The following is a 20,805-nucleotide window of genomic DNA, read 5'->3' as shown; positions in this document are numbered from 1 at the left end:
GTTCCTTTTTATCGTCCAGTGGTGTATTTGTTTTTTTATTTCTAAGAAGGAAAACTGAAATTCTACAAATATAAAAACAATATCTTTACGAAGAGCAGGATCTCGTTAACTTTTTGGTTACTTCTCTTAGGGTTTAATTTGTGGGTCTTCGCTTGCTAACAGTCGGGTGCAGGAAAGCTAGTGGACATTGATTCTTTTTTCAGTGTCCGAGACTGTGGTACAAAAAGCAAAACTTTTAGACGAAGAAAACTACACAGAAAGAGGGAAGTTTCAAACTCAGCTACTTTCTTTGCTTCCACGAGTCCTCACACACTCAGATATCTAAAGCCGACTAGAGCCATCACTGAACTTCAGGAAAGAGACCTACAGTTACAACAAAAGAACAGGTTACGGGACATCGAACACACCCCTGTATCCCGAACATTGGCCTATTAAAAGATACACAAGAATTAACCTTTATTCATCCTCCCCTTGTCCCCCACCTTTAAACTGAACAACGAATCCCACCATTACAAAGAAGGACTTGTAGTTTTCAAGACTGATTTTCCAAAAGTCCTACCCTCTTCTTCACTTGCTCGTCTTCCGGACAACAACACCGAGACGAAACTGTTGTTAACGGGAAACTGAAACAGTTCTGTATTTAAGGAAAATACCGAAATTGTCTTCATTTGGCCTCCAGGATCACGAATATCGAAATTATTTTTCAAGTTGGTGCACGAAGGCTGCAGAAATTGACTTTCAAAATACCGCTGAAGCCCCTCCTTCCCGGGGCGTGACGTCATATTAGGAGTTTTCGGGATCTCCACTCTTGCTCATCTTCTGCGCCTGTCAAAGGTATGAACGCGCACTCTTGCTATTTTCACAAAAGGTCAAAAAGAGACGTTAGGACTTGTGTCAATGCAGGGGAATCTGCGATCTGGCATGCTTGCAATTGCACGGGCTGCCCACACCAGCGGCACGCGCTTGGTGACACAAAGATCCTATTAGGACGTCACGACTAGTCAGATGTTTTTCGTGTTTTCTTGCATTTAGTTATACATTCGGGGAAGAAAACGAACGTAATATCCAGATTCGCGGAATAAAAATACACCAAAATTCACATCTAACTCGTTTTCTACAAGAAGCGTTTCAGTTTCCCTTTAAGTTCGAACAAGGGACTTTGTTAGGTTGCTGTAAAACGCTCGTACAATATGGCGTAACAGTACGTTTGGCTCGTCTGAGTCATCCACCACAAACATGAATGCGGTTAAAAGCTGAGCATTTTAAACTTGAATATGTCAAAAAATGAAGCCCTGCTTCCGCTTGTTTTCTTCTCCTGGTGCTCTTCTATCACGGCATTCAAATCATTATGTTCCGATTTGATGGAATAGAAAAAGAATTTCCTCGGTCTAACTATATATGGTAATCAGCAAAATACAACTCTAAGGTATATGTAACGACACGTTCCATTTTTAAACTGTAACGGGAACGAGTTCCTTTTTCACATATGGAACTTGTAACGGGAACGCGTTCTAAAAATCAGCAGGAACGAGGAACGAGCTTGCGTTCCTTTTTTTGAGGAACGTGTACAACACTGGTCGGTGCTTGCAGGTGATACTTTAATATTTAAAAGTGTGAAAATATAAATTCACTCTAATAAAAAAACAAAAAGTGATATCTCTTTTTAAATACAAACCTCCAGCTAAGCTTCTTTTTTCTGAAAAGTTATGAATTAGCATTGTGAATCATTGTGATCTTTATGGCAAAGAAGTTGTGAAAAAGAGAGGATGTAGAGGGTTGTTTACATATTACATCGTGGCTCATCATGTGGCTTGTTAGTTTCACGAGAGGTAGCCTTAACCAGCAAAATAAAAGAGAAGCTTTTTTTATAATTTTGTTATTGAAATAGTTTAATCCTTCCATATATTTACTAAACGACTGCACTATCAAATTAAATCAAATTACGGCTTTGTGCTTAACTACACTGTAATTTGTAAAAAAAAACAATCTGCCCGGTTTCTTCAAATGGCAAAGCCACCATCGAGATCACGGTGATGGTGCCTCTCACCCTGGGCAGATCCCACACGACGACGTCAACACGTCCTGAAGCTTTGCAAAAATTAGATTGAAAGGCAACGTTCGCTAGAAGCTCGTGGCTCAGTGGCATCTAGTGTGAATACAGTTTGGTCAGACATGTGTCAGAATTGCGTATGTATTATTGCGTAAAGTGCAGAACATTCCAAGTTCATATTGTCTTATGGCCCATTTAAAAGTATAGCCTCACTACTTAAACAACAAACAAATGGCGTTTCTTGCCGATATAACAATATTTTGGCGATCCTGGCAATACTCATCAGTTGTTGTCCAGTAATATCTTATTTTAATTTTGTTCGTTTGAGAGGACACTGCTAGGTGGAGTTGGCACGTAGAAAATCACTGTTTAGTTTTTACAGTGAATTCCCGTTTAGTGATACTTATGTTCGCTTAATGTTCCAAGTACAAGATACACGAGGCACGAAAAAATGTCTTCCCAAAAATATCCTCATCCTCGCCAAACATATTTCGCGCGAACACGTAAAAAAATAATCCAACTATACGTTATATTTTCTTACTTGCAATTCTGAAGCCCTTGTGTTCATTCGGTATAACGAGGCAATTAAGCGTTCAGCCTCATTTTTATAATCAATATTCTCCCTCACCCTCCGCCAGATACCTGCGTTTACACCGCCTAGACTCTAGAAATATAACGAAAATTTTGTTTCGCTTTTTCTTTCTAAATCGAAAAAAAAGCGATTACTTGTATTGTGACTAAACACAAATTATGTCTCCGTTCGGTTAAAAAAAAATTAAAAAAAAAAAAATCTTGACGCTACATTTTTCAAAATCTACCTGTTCGAAAAGCTGCTTCCGCTGCCAGCTTAATTTCGCTCAGCGCATCGTTTTGACGCAAGATCCCCCGAGGACATTTTTCACAAACCCAAATTAGGCGGCGGGCAATTTTCTCTCCTTTCATCCGTTGTTTTTCTGCCCCTGTTTTTTTTTTTTTCTTCCTCAACGTCTGTTGTGTTGTAAGAAGCGTTCAATTCAGACAAAAACAAAAGAAAACGGCGTAGTGAAAGTAATTTGTTATAAGGTTATCTGCGCACCAGCCGAACAAGAAATGAAATGACAGCATCGTTAATAGTCAACCAGAAATCCACCTTGTTTCGCAACCACTCCTGTGGGCGTTCGATAAAAGAATTTACTGTACCGATGAACCCCACGAGGCTTTTCCGTGTGATATCTAGTGTCCCCTGTGCCACAACTGCGATACTGTTACAGAAATAGAACAAAGAGGGGAGTTAGAAGAAATACATATTACCGCCATTGGCTTTGGGCCGATGGCAGTTCTCGTTGGAGAAAAGGCGGCTATTAGCTGGGAACAGATAACTCCGACGGAGGGATGCAGTAAGAAGCCCTAGGCGCGCCTACCATGCACATAAGGTCGTGCATGTATTTGTTGTTTAACGATTTGGAGTACCCTAAGAGTACAATTTAGTCTTGTCCTTTGATTTTAAGAAATGTTTTTTTTTTCGATTCCTTGCGGACCTATAACGCAGATCAGTTATACTTTTTTTTAATGTATACTGTAAATGACTTAATTTTCACGAAAACCTAATTATCGCGAATTTCGCGAATCGCCTACAATTCGCGAAGAATAGGTCACGTGAAAAAAGTATATATATATATATATATATATATATATATATATATATATATATATATATATATATATATAGATATATATATATACTGACACTTCCAAGTCTCTTTGACCCTCGGTGGCTTCTACTTATATATATATATATATAAATATAAACTGAGTGTTCCTCTGAGCGATATTTCGGCGTAATAGTAATAAAATGGTATAAATAAACCAATGATTTGATATCTCTGCCTTGAAACATTTCACAAAACATGTCTTTAGGCAGTGCTTTCTTCATGCTCAAATTTCGTAAGTATGGTTTCTGGAATACAATGCAAAGCAAAACAAAATCCTGTTTCTTTTTTTGCTTTTTTCCTATGCACAAAAATGAAAACGGCAAAAACCGTTAATTTGACGCTGTTACTCATAAATGGCACCACAGACGCTCGGATTAACCAGATGTGCCTCAGGCGTTCAACTCAAAGATGCTTTTGTGCGTTTTTGCTTCAATTTTGTGCAATCAATGTGAGCAGCAGCGCCAATCATGAGGTTTTTACCGTTTTCTTCCCTTTATAAAAGAAAAAAAATAAACAATGATTTAAAAACAGAAATAATTAAAAAAAACAGAGACAGAAAAAAACAGGGACTTTTTAGGCTTAACCTTGTTTTAGTAAAGGTATACACTTGAGAAATTTGAGTATGATAAATTCACTTCCTAGAAAAAAGCACCTCTGTGAAAAGTTACGTTGCATTAAGTTGATCCGTTTATTTATATAACATTATAATTACGCCCCAATGGCGCTCGGAAACACCCTGTAAAATTTTAAGACGCTTTTGCTGTGCCTCAAAATAGATTTACGAAACCGAAGCTAACCGCGAAGAGAAGTGACGCGCACTGTAACAACCAGTCGTTTCCGTAGCTTTTAGCGGTCGCTCGACGGCGTTATCTCTACGCGTGGCACTATGGCGGCGTGGTGTTCTCTGAGGGCGACCATTAGAGAATCACTAAATGAGGTAAGCTGGCTGCCATTACTTGTTTCGTATTCCCGATTTACTAGTAAGGCGCAGCCATTTTGGTGCTTAGGGCAGAGCGGCCGCCATTGGTAATCGCACCGATTGAAAAGTGCGACGGCGCGTGCTCCTGGTACGGCGTCAGGAAACTCGGGCTACTATACTATTGCACTCTGTCATAAACTGCACTACATTTCTGGTGTACAATAAACAAACAAATAGAAAAACCGTTTGCTGAAATTTAGAATAAAACGTTATAGAACTGGCAACAATGATTTTAAGTACCAAAATAAATGAAGATTATTTTTAAAATTTGAAGCATGTTTTTTTCAGTTGCTTATGTAACCATGTTAGTGGTTGACATCGTCACCAGGCAAAATGTTGATGATCGACAAAGCCTTGCTCGCGAACAGGTTCGACGACCTGACACCGATGGAACGACGTTAGGGGTCTGATTTTGGTCACCGCGAGAGCGAGGTCTAATTTGCTTCTCGCGGAGCAAGCAAAGACAGTGTACATATTTTTATTATAATCATTAAATCTCATTTGAAGCAAAGAAAAAACATTTCCGACCCCGAAATATCAATTGCTCGTTCTTATTCAACCAAAAAATGCAATATGGTTCAGTAACGGACGATGGAGAAAAATTATTCTGCGTGTATATCAAACAGCTGGATGTTTGTGTACCTCAAGGAGCGTGTCATGTCTACGCTGTAGATAATGAGAATCCGCTGTGCAGTACAACTACTAGGCTGGGGGTCTTTAACGTGGATCACGCAGTAGGGATACATAAGCGCTGGTCGGTGCAGTACAAATACAGACCGAATATCTGGATGAGTATCGTACTCAGTGTAAATTGAAGCCTGAAACAAAACGAAATAGCACCGTTCGCTTCTATGGGTAGCCTGACCAGCTCCAGATGAAGCAGCGCTGATACGTCACGCGAAAGCCATTTCTCCCGCAGGCTAGGTGCGTCAACATCAACATCAACATAAAAAAAAACTGGGCACCGCCCCACTTTTGAATAAATATAGTATGTCAGGCACGTAGCCAGGATTTTGTATCGGGGGGGGGCGCCCATGACAAAATGCTGTATGACGGAGAGGGGGGAGACGAGGTCCCAGCAAACTGGACAATATCGGAGGGGGGGGGGGGGGGGGGGGGAACGGGCCCCATGGGCCCCCCCCCCCCCCCTTTGCTACGTGCCTGTAGTACGTTAAAGGCGAACTAAATATATCACTTCAAATTATTTCAGTGTACACAACAAAGCATGCTTTACTCGCTACCCGCACAGTTTTCCAGTTCATTCGCGTTAAGAGACCCGAAACGCCAAATTTCAAACATCCAAATTAATTACGGCAAGCAATTATTAAATTATAAAATTACAAAATTAATAAATTGCCCAAGTATAGGCATTGGTTGTAGTGACCTATATGTTAAAAGAAGACGGCAGACGATCCCTTGCTCGCAGTGATATCGCTGCTGCATTTTAGAGCGCAGCTCTTAGGGGCCCGTTCCCGACTTGAGCGGCGTCGGCGTAACCAAGGTCACCCCAAGGTCACGCGACCCCCAAGGTCATCCCAAGGTCACGTGGCCCCCAAGGTCACCCCAAGGTCACGTGACCCCCAGAGGTCACGTGACCCCTCCCCCAGGGTCACGTGACACCCAAGGTCACGTGACCCCCCGAGGTCACGTGACCCCCCGAGGTCACGTGACCCCCCAGGTCACGTGCCCCCTCGCCGAGGTCACGTGACCTCTCCGATGACGTCATCGTCACTGATGACGTCACCGGCATCCACATCATTGTCATCATCACTGATGACGTCATCAGTAACGTCACTGATGACCTCACCGGCATCCGCATCGTCATCGTCATCATCACTGATGACGTCATCAGTTACGTCACTGATGACGTCACCGGCATCCGCATCGTCATCGTCATCATCGCGGATTACGTCATCAGTGACGCCACTGATGACGTCATCGACATCCGCATCGTCATCGTCATCATCGCTGACGACGTCATCGGAGTCCGCATCGTCATCGTCACCGATGACGTCATCAGTGACGTCACTGATGACCTCACCGGCATCCGCATCGTCATCGTCATCATCACTGATGACGTCATCAGTGACGTCACTGATGACGTCACCGGCATCCGCATCGTCATCGTCATCATCACGGATGACGTCATCAGTGACGTCACTGATGACATAATCCGCATCGTCACGTGACCCCCCAAGGTCACGTGACCCCCAAGGTCACGTGACCCCCCCCCAGGTCACTTCACCCCCAGTACCCTTCCCTCCTCCTCCTCAAGAGCTGCGCTCTAATTCGGTGTTACAGGGAGTTGTAAACGGCTTTCATTTTTTTAAGATAATAAAACTTCAATATAATTTGACGATATCAATTCTTTCTTCTTTATTGTTATATAATCTGTGCAGCCCCAGTCAATGTTTCTTTTTGTGCGAACGGGTGTCTATTTTTGTGTTGCCTTTGGAATCTGCAGTGTCACCATATGATGTTTGAAATTGGGTTGTTATACACATATATGATTTCCTTTTTAAATATTGCCCTATGATTATACTTTCTTGGATTTGAGAGCGTGTGTAATATAAATTATTCACGCTGCTGTTACCTTCACGAGAAAAGTACTGTATATTTTTTATTATTATCTTAAATCTCTATTGTGTACGTATTTTTAAGCTGTTGAACTGAATTCGGGGGGCAGAGGCACTGTCAGCCACCATGCCTTTTGCCCTGCCCCCTCAGCTGATAATACCATCACACAATTAAAGCAACACAAGACTACGATATCGAAAATCGTCTCATATATTGGACCACAGCATTGCGTGAGAAATCGATTTGGGCTTGTGATAATCAATAACTCGACAAGCATTCGGGTAGGGGATTGTGTGCAATCGCTGCAATGACGACAATGCAGAGCACAAGTTCGTCTGCTTTTTGCACGAGGGTTGCGATGATGTCAGAATGCCTAGCTCTTAATGGCTGATTGAAGTGCAAAATATTGGGTAGACCTCAAGGCATCTAGCATTGAGGTCTACCCACTATCCTTCCAATCAGAGCGAATCTGAACTCGGCGTTGTTTTGACGTCACTGCAACCCCTACGCAAGAAGCAGATGACTTGCTCTACGTATGGACAAACCCTAACACCGTCTGTAACTCAATGCGTGTCCCGTGCTTTGCCAACCCCAGCCCGTGGCAGTGACAAACATTGGTAGCATCACGTGGCCGCCAGTTCTGGCTGCGAGGGGAGTGGATGAGCGCCACTTGTACGGCTCGTGATCGGCTCGCTTTCTAAAGCGACAAACACGGAAGTACTGGGCTCTGGAGATCGCACGCTGGACTGTGGATTTGTAGCACATGCAATAGGCAGAAGATCGCTGCTTTGACCAATTCTTTAGATGTTGACAACTCCTCAGCCCAGCATGCGATATCTAAGCCAAACACGGGCATGTTCGTCGCTTCGGGCAGCGAAACAAGCACAAGCCATAAGCACAAACTCTGGAAATTGCACCGGATTGAAGCCCCTTTGAAAAACGAAGATAGGAATTAAGCTCTATCTCGTTTCTTACAATTGATCTCAATGCTGTGCGGGAACCTGCAGCCTGCAGCTCTACTATCATATGGCTTTAACACCGCCATTTTTTTAGGGGGAAAAAGAGGGGGAGGGGGTTTGACGCGTGGAGTTGGCGGCCTTTGATTGGATTTATTTTATGGTATAAAATGCGTAATCCTACAAAGAAGTTTACGATGTTCACCGGACGGACATCAAACAACAAAATGGCGGTTGAAGACGCATACACGACTGTAGTGGATGTCAGCAAAAATACGGGTACGGAAACTCACCGTCTTTCGAGAACCATAGGTTGATAGTACAAAATTAACCCGATAAAATCTGACTGGCAGGGGCACGTGCCACATAATGTGCGTGAAGGTAGTTTTGACAGACTTGCAATGCACGGGCTTAGTTTGGTAGGCTGCTCATGTCTGAGACGACATGGAAGGGGACAAAGCTAATCATCAAGAGAGAGTCAAAGTCAAGGACGTCCTGGCTCAAACTTTTAGTGTCTTCCTCAACACGTGTATGTTTCCGCAACGATACAATTTTTTTTTTTGTAGCGTTAGCTACACTGGCCGAGGTTGAGCAGTTTCGCGTGGCTCTCAAAGAGCCATGCTGCGCAAGCGCGAGGAGCAGTGACGTCACACGGTGCACAGCTGGCGCGCCGAAGACGCCGCCGCGCGCTCCGCCGCCACCGCGCGCGCCTCGCCGGTCTGCGCATTCCCGAGGAGTGACGTCATAGCCGCAGCAGACGCACTGGCGCCGCCGCGTGCCCAGCTGTGCGCCTCCACTGCGCAGTAGCCAAGTCTGACGCTGCACAGGAGCCGCTTGATAACACCTCTCATTTTGTGTGCATAATAAGCTAACGCTATGTATATCCTGGCATAGCCGAGCTAAGCCACCACTATTTTTTTTTCAAGCTTGAGGTTAACGTTTGCAGCGTACGTGTCATTATTGGCAAAAGTAAAAAAGAAAAACAGTCAAACTGAAGTCATTCCTAGTACAAGGTCAAAGACCCAGAAAGAACTTTTGGGTGGAACTCAGAAGAAAAAAAAAAGGAGAGGGGGGAGGGGAGAAATAAAACGTACCCGAAAAATGACTCCCCGGATCGTAGGGACCTCTCGCCGCGGCTGTCGTTATCAATTTAGCCCAGGCACTCACACCGACGCAGTAACAGATGGCTGTTGTCAAGTCAACGTCCCGCTCGCGGAAACAGAGAGAAAAAAGAAGAGCTCGGCCCCGCAATGTATGCAAGTCGGCAGATATTACGCTCTGAGTAGAAAAGTAAGGTTTCGCCGTGGAGGACAGAACGTATGCTTCAGTGAAGTTTTCTTTTTATTATTATTAGTATATTATATAATTTCTTTTTCTTTTTTCGTGCAGAGCAGAAAAGTCAGCAAAAGGCGCGGGTCGGCGCTTCGAATAATATTTCAAAGGCAGATATTTCGAAGAAAAAAAGATTGGAAGGAAAAGAAATATTAATATTAAATACGAAGCTATATATATATATATACATATATATATGTTTAGGATTGCATTACGCAGGGATTGAACCAAAAACTGTAAAAAAAAGTGATAACGCAAAACAATTCTTACGAAATAGATGTATGAAAAATGGAATTTGAATGGCGTGCGATTGTGTGGAATAGACATACACGTATATGGAAGACAAGTTGAATAAGGGGTGCCGTCTATCTATTTCAATTATTTATGCGTTCGGGTCTTTTTTTTCCGCCTTTTGGGACTTTTTTGTATAGTGACGCAACAAGTCAATGGGACGTTTCACAATAGTGTACCCGAGCACTTTGTGCACATAGGCACATAACGGTGCCACCACTACGCATGCCCCAAGCCGTAAATATGTCTTCGGTTTACAGTGTGAGCTATATTTCTTCAGAAGGAGCCTGGGTACCAAACCTCTTCGCAAAACCTATTGTTTCTTTTATTAAAAAAACTTTTTTGTTTTACATTTTTCAGTGACAGAACTGTATGTTGGTACAAGTCCAAGTGCAAAATGCCTGAGTTTTGGGTTGCGGTAGGCAAACACCTTTTTAAATCTATCCGTCATAATCTTCGCCGATATCGCTATACTTGTGATCCACCACGCCCGATGCATTTTGCAGCTATACTTCGTTTCAGCTTCGGTCCGACCGCGGCCGATGTTATCAGCCGAAGGGCTAATCAAACAGCGGAAGGGGCACGACGTCATGGCGTGCTCTCTGCAGTTGATAGGACTAGCCGGCAGAGGAGCGCGCACAGAGAAACGGCGAAAACCGGCTGGTCCTATCAACTGCAGAGAGCACGCCATGACGTCGTGCCTCTTCCGCTGTTTGATTGGCCCTTCGGCTCACAACATCGGCCGCGCTCGGACCGAAGCTGAAACGAAGTATAGGCACTCCAGATATACCTTTCATGTGCATTTTGAGCATGCCTACTGTCTCCAGTTTGTGATGCCCGTTGTATCTTGATTCATAACCACGGACACAAGGCATCTTGTTTTTTATCTATTTGTTCAAGGTTTTTTGTTCACTTCACAAGTTCAAACGCCGCGAAAACCGGCGAGATGAAATAAAAACGGCATAGCATCTATAGAAACCTCTAGAGAAAATTATAGAGGCCAAAACCTTTTAAAGCCTGTGTACATCCGCAGCACGCCGCCCTCTAGCCTTCGAAAAGCTGGAACACAAGTCCCAGAAACCAGGGTGGAAAATAAAAATCAAGATGACATAAATCGTGATTTAAAGCATGATTTAAATGAGGCTGGTTGTACTATGGCGATTAAAAGCAAACACTCTCCACCAAAACTCCACCCCAAAATATATATATATATTTTTTTTTTAAATTTAACATTTGTCTATCATTTATTTGATGCTCTCTATATGCATTTGTTTTGTATTTTAATAAATGAATCATTAAGCAAGACATGTTTACGGAAAAAGAGCGTACGACCAGCCACGACCCTTGTCAAGCCACGACCAGGGCGTTCCTGGTGGCAAACAAATCCTTTTCATCTTTAAGTCCTTTTTAATCGCTGCACTCAGATTCCCTATCTTCAAGTTTTGCGCCACGGAAAATTATAGCGGAATTTATAACAGCCTTAAATCCCGTCGTAACAATGACGGGCACACTAGGCCCTTGCAATTCGTCACAATTGCTTCCCGACGAGTAGGCGGCGACGACCGCTAGGTGGCAGCGAAGAATCAGAGAGCCTGTATTACAGAGAACTTCCAACTTCTCGATTGTGGTCACGTGGTTTATGGGCTGCGTTTGCAATACGAGCTACAGGTGACGAACGCGTTGGTCGTCCGCGAGCGACTTCGCCTTTCCACCTGCCTTCCTCCTAGCCACGCGATAAAGCAGCGCATGACCACTGGCGACCAATCTCCGATGGAGGCGGCCGCCATTGAACTGAAAACGCTACCCATTGGTTTGAGTCAGACCCTGTCTACAATCTTGGCTCTCTGCGAACAATAGGCGACAGAGGCAACGCCGCCGGCGCGCACCTTTCCGATATCAGGTTGAACACCAGCACGAAACAGTGGTCTTTTGGACAAATCGGAACGCTGAGCTTTATTTCTACAATTCACTTAGTTCGTCGGGTACGTAACGTCCTTGTATAAGTGAAGAAGACGCGGAGAAAAGAAGCTAGCACTAGAAAATTAATATCCTCTTGCAACACAATCGGAACACACAAAAAAAAGAGAACAAAATGAAGCTGATGTCCTCAGACTTACGGTTAGTACTTCAAACCAACTTCAATCTAGGGCAATCACCCACGTTATTTTCAGGCAATAACACTACTGCATATATGAGGAGCGTGTACGATACTGATTGACACTTGATCTTTTTGAAGCAAATTGCGACCACTCATGAAGGTCGGTAGATATGTCCATCTTCACGGCATTCCCCCTGAAGTTAAAAGCAATTGAGCCACCGGTGTTGTAACCTGCCTGCTGGAACCACCTTTGAAAGTGCTTCACGCACCTGGACAGCCGCTTCCGGGTTATCAATAAAAGCAAAATAGTATCCACGCAGATTTTTTTTTTTATTTAATTCTACGAACAGTTGATTGCCACTGGGGTCCCGATCGGCCATCTTTCTGCCGTGCCTCGTACGACCTGTCGCGCATTTGGTGGCGCGTGTGTAGGGTCCGATATTCCCCGAGTGGTTATCACCTGTTCGGGGGTATGAAAAAACGAAGGACGTTTACAAATCTCTGCAATGCGAAATTAGAGCGCAGCTTTTGAGGAGGACGATGGGAGGGTAGGCCCCTCTTTCTCCTCCCACCCTCCTCCTCTCCTCCTCTCCTCCTCTTTCTTTCCTCCTCCCGTCCTCCTCGGCTCTTCCTACTCCTACTCCCCTCCTTTCCTCCTCCTCTCCCCATCCCATCCTCCTCCTCTTTACCCTCCTTCACCCCTCCTTTCCTCCTCCTCCTCCTCCCCCTCCATACCCTCCCCTCCTCCTCCTCAGTACTCTCCCATCCTCCTTTAGATTTAGCGGAAAAATTTACGTCACGTGACCTCAACACCGATTCAATTTCCCGCTAATTTTAGCGGGGTGGTTACGGCGACGACGACGCCGCTAGACGCTACTACTGGCGCCCCAAGAGCTGCGCTCTAAAACAAACCTGCGAAGACGCCATTTTGCCGTGTTTGATAAGCTTCATACATATGTCTAGCTGTGGTTGTGAGGCCCAACCAAAAACACTGTTTCGACAGGGCATAGGAAGGTTGCCACTCAAATGGCGCAAGTACATTCGTCTTTAGCGGAAGTATGTCGAAACGTTAGACATATATCTACCAACCTCTAGGCCAATACATCAAAAAAAAAAAAAGAAAAGGAAATGTGAAGCAATACGGTGCGCCTCGCGTTCATCTGAACACATCTGGAGGCTCTCACGCGATTGACGCCGAGAAAGGATGCATGTGCCGCGAACCCGGATAAATATTTTTGTTACGATTAAGTGTTCTGCTTGGCCCGTTACTTTTTTTACGTTTTTCAGAGGCCTTCAACGATACAAAACATGAGTTGCAACGTTCACCATTTATGAGACTTTTGTTGAGAGTGTATAGACATTTGAAAACTTAATGAAAGGAACGCTGCCGAAAACGCCAACCCTGAACCTAAGCTTCGTGAGGCGTTTTACAGTTTCAAAATGAAGAAAAGAAGAAGAAATAAAAATAGCAAAATGACGTTACAAGTTGCCGAAGGCCCCCGTTAGCAAGGAGCTTAACCGCCCCGATGCTCAAGGGAGGATATTGATCAGAAGGCTTCGAACTCCATAGATAAGGCCTCCTGCCTATCCTTGCTTTTCTTCTCCACAGAGGTGAACTTGAAGGGAGACCCACCTGCAGTGTATATATATATATATTTTTTGGTACTTTTTTCTAGAAACCATTTCACCTAGAGATTCTGCTTGGGCATAAAATCGCTGCTGGAAAAACGGAGCGTCGTTCACGCTCACATTCATGCGAACGGCTGGAGAATGCTGTTAGAGAGCATTCTTCCGAGTGAGACTGTCCTTTTTCCACGTTGTTTTTGTGCTCTCTCGAGAACAAACTCTATAGTGGAGTCGTAACGTTTCTTTTTTCTTAAATTTCTACTATCGGGTTGATGATATTTTTTCTGCACTTTTGTCCGGGCCTACACTGAATTTAGAAGCTTCGAAAAAAGTAACCTAAAAAAAACAAGCTTTTTTTTTTTTTTTTTTTTTTTTTGCAGAACACGACGATACGCTATCGTCCTGCCCGAAGGAGGCTTTTAAGACAATATGGGATTTCAGAAAGGGCAGCAAAAACTACTTTATAGCACCAGTGTTGTACACGTTCCTCAAAAAAAGGAACGCAAGCTCGTTCCTCGTTCCTCGTTCCTTCTGATGTTCGGAACGCGTTCGCGTTGCAAGTTCTATATGTGAAAAAGGAACTCGTTCCCGTTACAGTTTAAAAATGGAACGTGTCGTTACATATACGTTACAGTTGTATTTTGCTGATTACCATATGTAGTTAGATCGAGGAAATTTTTTTTATCTATCCCATCAAATTGGAACGTAATGATTTGAATGCCGTGATAGAAGAGCACCAGGAGAAGAAAACAAGCGGAAGCACGGCTTCATTTTTTGACATATTCAAGTTTAAAATGCCCAGCTTTTAACCACATTCATGTTTGTGGTGGATGATTCAGACGAGCCAAACGTACTGTTACGCCATAATGTACGAGCGTTTTACAGCATCCCGACAAAGTCCCTTGTTCGAACTTAAAGGGAAACTGAAAGGCTTCTTGAAGAAAACGAGTTAGAGGTGAATTCTGGTGTATTTTTATCCCGTGAATATGAATATTGCGTTCGTTTCCTTCCCCGAATGTATAACTAAACGCAAGAAAACACGAAAAACATCTGACTAGTCGGAACGTCTTAATAGGGTCTTTGTGTCACCAAACGCGTGCCACTGGTGTGGGCAGCGCGTGCAATTGCAAGCATGCCAGATCGCAGATTCCCCTGCATTGACACAAGTCGTGACGTCTCTTTTTGACACTTTGTGAAAATAGCAAGAGTGTGCGTTCATACCCTTGACAGGCGCAGAAGATGAGCAAGAGTGGAGATCCCGCAAACTCCTAATATGACGTCACGCTCCGGGAAGGAGGGGCTGCAGCGGTATTTTGAAAGTTAGTTTCTGCAGCCTTCGTGCACCAACTTGAAAAATAATTTCGATATTCGTGATCCTGGAGGCCAAATGAAGACAATTTCGGTATTTTCCTTAAATACAGAACTGTTTCAGTTTCCCTTTAACAACAATTTCTTCTCGGTGTTGCTGTCCGGAAGACGAGCAAGTGAAGAAGAGGGTAGGACATTTGGAAAATCAGTCTGGAAAACTACAAGTCCTTCTTTGTAATGGTGGGATTCGTTGTTCAGTTTAAAGGAGGGGGACAAGGGGAGGATGAATAAAGGTTAATTTTTGTGTATCTCTTAATAGGCCAATGTTCGGGATACAGGGGTGTGTTCGATGTCTCGTAACCTGCTCTTCTGTTGTAACTGTAGGTCTCTTTCCTGAAGTTCAGTGATGGCTGTAGTCGGCCTTAGATTTCGGAGTGTGTGAGGACTCGTGGAAGCAAAGAAAGTAACTAAGTTTGGAACTTCCCTCTTTCTGTGTAGTTTTCTTCGTCTAAAAGTTTTGCTTTTTGTACCGCAGTCTCGGACACTGAAAAAAGAATCGACGTCCACTAGCTCTCCTGCACCCGACTGTTACCAATTGCGAAGACCGCACAAAATAAACCGTAAGATAGGTAACCAAAAAGTTAACGAGACCCTGCTCTTCGTAAAGATATTGTTTTTATACTTTTAGAATTTCAGTTTTCCTCCTTAGAAATAAAAAAAAAATACACCACTGGACGATAAAAAGGAACGCCGTTCCATTTTCCGTTCCAGTAAAAATGTAACGCGTTCCCGTTCCAGTTCCACCAATGCAAAATGGAACGGCGGCGTTCCTTCGTTCCTTCTAAAAGGAACGCGTTCCAGGAAGGCCGTTCCTTGGAACGCCGTTCCGTACAACACTGTATAGCACCAACACTGTATAGCATCCGTTACGTTGCGCCTAACTGGTACTTGCTTGTTGAGGTCTGTTGAGCAGTTTACTCCCTAAAAAGATACTAATCTCTTCTAACTTTCTGTTCAAGCTCAACGTCACGCAAGAGAAACAAACGATGATATTCGCCTCCAGAAATGTGTTAGTCGTGCTCTTAACCGCGTGCATGGAATCACCGACGAGAGAACAGTTGGCGAGCAAAATATTATATGCCCGCTTGGAGCCTCTTTCCTTTGTAGCTCAGAAGGCCCCGTAATTTACTTGCGCACATTGAAATAAATAACGCAAACATGAGGGCCATGCTCTCTGCATCGGCCTAAGTGGCTGCCGACCCCAAAACGAGGCCTCATTTTTCTCAACTATAATGAGAAGCAATAAAAAAAAGAAAGATGAAAGCTGGATTTTTCTGAGCGCGGCAAAATAATGCAAGATTTGTGAGCATGGTTTCACCCACGAACTCACGTCGGGCTACGGTTCACTGCATAAACAACACACAATGCCTAATTGTTTTTTTTTTCTTCATAATAAGGCATTTTGTAACCCTTCTAATATGTCCCTGATAGCCCTGTGACAATAATGTGGAGGCTCGCTAAGTGATTTCCCTACAGACCCCTTAGGGGGGTGTACACCCCTTCCCCTTATTTTTCTGAAGGGACCCCCTTAATTGGCAACGACTCCTCTATTCACAATGTCCACCCTAAAGCCCCTTCCCTAACCCCCCCCCCCCCCCCTTAAAAATTTAGACAACCCCTAATTTCAACTCCTGGGGAAACCGCTGGCTTCGCTCATGTCGGATTTAGCTTCTGCCCTGTTCCAAGTTTGGCGTGAGTTTATACCTCGAGGGCTTCACGGCATTTTGTGCATTTACGGATATCGGCTACCGATTGGTTGGTTGTTTCAAAGCGCATGACAATTGTAAAAGAAGAAATTATATCGGGTATTGTAAATCAATCGATTTGTAGTACTATCCGGGCGTTGTGTGCATGACAGTAAATAAAAGTCATAAAAAAACGCCGAAAAAAATTGGAAGTCAACAAGGGTCCATAGGCAATGAACGGTTGTGAGTTTGGCGGTATTGTGCAATCACAATTTCGGATTCGTTGGCGGATCAGCGCCGGCGAAGAGCAGATTTCGGAGCCGGGTGACGAAATTGACTCGTTGTTGTCGGGAAATCTGGATATGGGTACCGGACCGATCCAGAATTGCCGCCAGCGAATAGCGGATTCGGCCCACCCGGCTCCAAAATCCACTCACCGCAGGCGTGGAAACGCCCGCGAGTTCGCAAGTGGAAACGCACCATATAAGCACCTCGCCTGTGAGTGAGTCTTGGCTGATCAAACTAGCTAACGCTATTCTCTTGTACTTGTAGCCTATGCCGCAATCCAGTGTTTATGGAGTGGGCTTGCTTTGCTCGGCAAAGTTTCCAGCTCGAGCAACTATGCAGCCTTTAGCACTAGCTGAACCGTTACTTTTTGGAAAGAAGAAAATACTTTGTACGTTCACGGTCATTATTCAGTTAGCTGGAAACAATACTAGTTGGGAGACAAAAAGGTGTTATACCCTGATAATGAAGCACGAAGCAAACGAAAAATGCTCATTCGTTTCTCCGACACCGAGTTAGACCTAAACACATGAAATGCTTTCATAAAAGACGTCACGGTCATGTCCGAGTAAAATTTATTTCGACACAGAAAGCTGAGGCAACTACAGTGAGAAAGCCGTTCATGCCTTAACACTGCAGCCGAGCGCTGGGCTAGAAGGCGAGTATTGCCGGTGCTGGAGGGCGACGCAGCTGCAGCGAAAGGTGTGTTAACCCGTAACGCGAAAGCGTAGCATTCTAATCCTCTGCCAGTCCTCTCTTCTTTGGTTGTGCTTATTTTTTCCCAGGATTGCACGCCATGTCAAGATGCCACAACCATGGGTTCCTTTATTCTGGAAAGCCTGTCAAATCGCGGAAGAATGTGGCTGCTGTAAAGGGGAAAGAATATCAGGGAAGACGGCACGCGCAAGATCGATTGGTGCGTGAACGGATACAGCTGAACCCTTTAAAACGGGCGGCGGCGTGCAGCAACTAGCGAAATTTAAAAAAAAATACGATTAAATTCGTAATCAGTGGAGAAGCGCAAAAGTATCTCATATCGCTGCTAAGCACAAGCTTTCATACGTATATTGTCGTCTACTGAGTGTGGTTTACTCTCTCTTAATCACTCTTGCTTGGACCATTTTGATCTGCAGTATGTAATAAATAATAAAATGAAATAATAATCCATCGTTCCCCACAAAACGTCATTCTTCCCTTGACTTATGCCACGAGTCCGATAATCTGTGCTTGGCAATCTCCGCTTTCCCAGTGTCTAGGTTTCCGTCGCTGCCTTTAAAGCCCAAAGCTTTCACTAAATCAATATCGCCTTGAACACGTACAAGGTGAAGCCCTTTACAGTAAAGTATTACGTGTTCAGCTGTCTCCTTTTCCTCCCCACGTGCCCCACACCGTATCTATGTTCTGATATTTCGCTCTGAACACCCTAGCTTGTAATGCCCTTGTCCTGGCCTCAAACAACAACGAGCTTCCCCTGGAATTGTCATACATACTTTCCTTAGAAATAGCCATCTTACAATTTGTATGTCTCCAAAGTTGATTTAAGGCGTGTTGACACATGCAGCGGAGCCCTATGTCAGCACCACGTGAGCGCTCGAAAGAGCGCTCTTGTGGCGCTTCCCAACGTGTGACTTAGTTCTAATATAGTGCGCGATAAGCGCTTGAGAAATCCCGGGGATTTCTCCCCGGCGCGCTCGCATCACGGGACGAAAACACGAGGCTTTTGCACATCGCAAAGCCTGACGTTTTCGTCGCGGGATGCGCGTGCCGTGGAGAAATCCCCGGGATTTCTCCTTCGCGTGAATGCGACTTGTTAACGCTTCTTGTACTGCGGTTACTGCTGCGGATTAGCCCGAGGGCTGCGGTTTCGGTTCTTGTGGTTGGGTGTACATCAGCAGCCCTATGGCGGACATGCATGACGCTGAAATTGAAACGTGACAAATGCTGTTATATGCGCAATTAGTGCATATATGTGTAGACGGCTTAACGCCCACAAGAGCCTTCCGGGCGCGCGAAATCTTTCGCCACCGAGATACCGACCGGTAGCCAGTGAACCTTGTACTCAGGCTGAGGGACCGAGACGCAGATCACTTTCAAATGTAATTATTTTTAACTGCGTGGCTTTTAGACTAGGTTCACGCATGTCGAATAAGAAGCGATGAGGTCGTACCCAATCAACTAGTCGCTCAAAGTCCATGGCTCTGGATCGTCCGCCCGATTAAGCCCGATTGTTTGCTTGGAGAGCAGCTCTTTTACTTCCTCTTCTTTCACCACCAAAGGAAAAACAACAATAACGGAATCGTCGTGCACGCGCTGTTCCGCAGCAACAAGCACGGCACAAAGAACGTGAGAGCGCTTACACTGCGCTGCTGAAGCGCTAACAGAGCGTTGCTGAAGCGCTAACCGTGCGTTGCTGAAGCGCTAACCGAGCGCTGCTAAAGCGCTGCTGAAGCCCTAATCGAGCGCAGCGTCACGCGCAAATCGGTGCCACATCAGCGCTGCTTCTAGCGCTCATAAGGCGCTAACCTAGCGCTCCGCTGTATGTGTGAACCTGCCTTGTCTGCAATCCCGCTTCCTATATGTCCCTCTCAAATGCTTTAAAGGCATGGTAGAACAAACTTTCGGCGCTTATTTCTTGGTGTATACGTGTTTAAGGGAGCAGTATTATATCAGACACACCAATATCTTGTTTAAAAAGAAAATAAAAGGAATTTTAATACCAATTGAACGATTAGCAAGGGGCACCTGGTGGATCTCGCTAAAGCCTCGTTTGTAATGCCCGTCTAGGAACCTTGACAGGTAGTGGCAATGGCTGCCTCGCCTAGAACTATACATGCCTTGAACCTGACGTCATCCCGCGAGCTCTCCGGCCACCGCGAGAAAAGAGGGGAAGCAGAAACTCCGCTCTTACCGGGACTTTCTCTTGTGTGTCCCAGACGTCGGTTTGGCCCCTCTACAAGATTATTGAAGATCAACCCGTCACTCGAAATTCGTACAAAAGCAGCTTTACGGTTAGTGGCGGTGGACCGATCACTAGTTTGCTTCGGCCGCTTTGGTGGCTGGAACGGCTACGACATCCTGTCGATGTCAGCCTCGCCGCAGCTTTGCTCGTCCCGAGACAATATAGGTCACGATTGCGCCGGATGTCACGTGCACTTCACGGGCTGCTCTCCGAGCGCTTGCCAGAATGGGCCGTTTATAACAAAAAACACAGCCATCAGTCTCAAAATAGAAATGCGCGATTGTCATCTACTAATATCAATGATCATATTCAGCCTATTTCTGAACACGACGGGTATATTTAAAATTTCGTTGTGGTATCGCCTTATCTATCCTCTTAACTTAAATTTTCTGATTTGTGTCATTAATGCCAAAAAAGTTAGACTTGAATTTACTTGCTTGCTCTCGACTTTGTATCGATGCCCTTCATGCACAAATAGCCACAAACTCTCCGTGCCCATCGTCCCTCCTCCATGCCTCGTAGTCTCTCTTAAAATCCTATCTGACTACTAGCTTCCCTGCCCTCAAATGAGGACCATCTCATATCACCTTGTACGCCCTGATTCGGCGTTTTACCATGCACTCAAAACGCCATTGTACCCACACAGCGTTGTGTTACTTCCAATCTTGCTTGAATATCAGGTTCCATACACAGAACTGCATTGCCAAAAGTTAAACTCCGCACCATAACTCTCATGCAAATTTCTCTGACGACCTTATACCTGTTATAATTCCACAAAGCTCAATTCTCCGTGGCAGCTGCATTTGTGTTGCCCTTACCAATTCCATATTTTTCATGTTCACTAAGATATTCCCTATTGTCATGAACCCATGCCCCTAGGCACCTAGATTAAGCAAACTCTGAAGAAC

This window comes from Ixodes scapularis, unplaced genomic scaffold, assembly GCF_016920785.2.
Source record: "Ixodes scapularis isolate PalLabHiFi unplaced genomic scaffold, ASM1692078v2 PGA_scaffold2__306_contigs__length_199485367, whole genome shotgun sequence".
Lineage (NCBI taxonomy): Eukaryota > Metazoa > Arthropoda > Arachnida > Ixodida > Ixodidae > Ixodes > Ixodes scapularis.
This window is presented reverse-complemented; position numbering follows the sequence as displayed.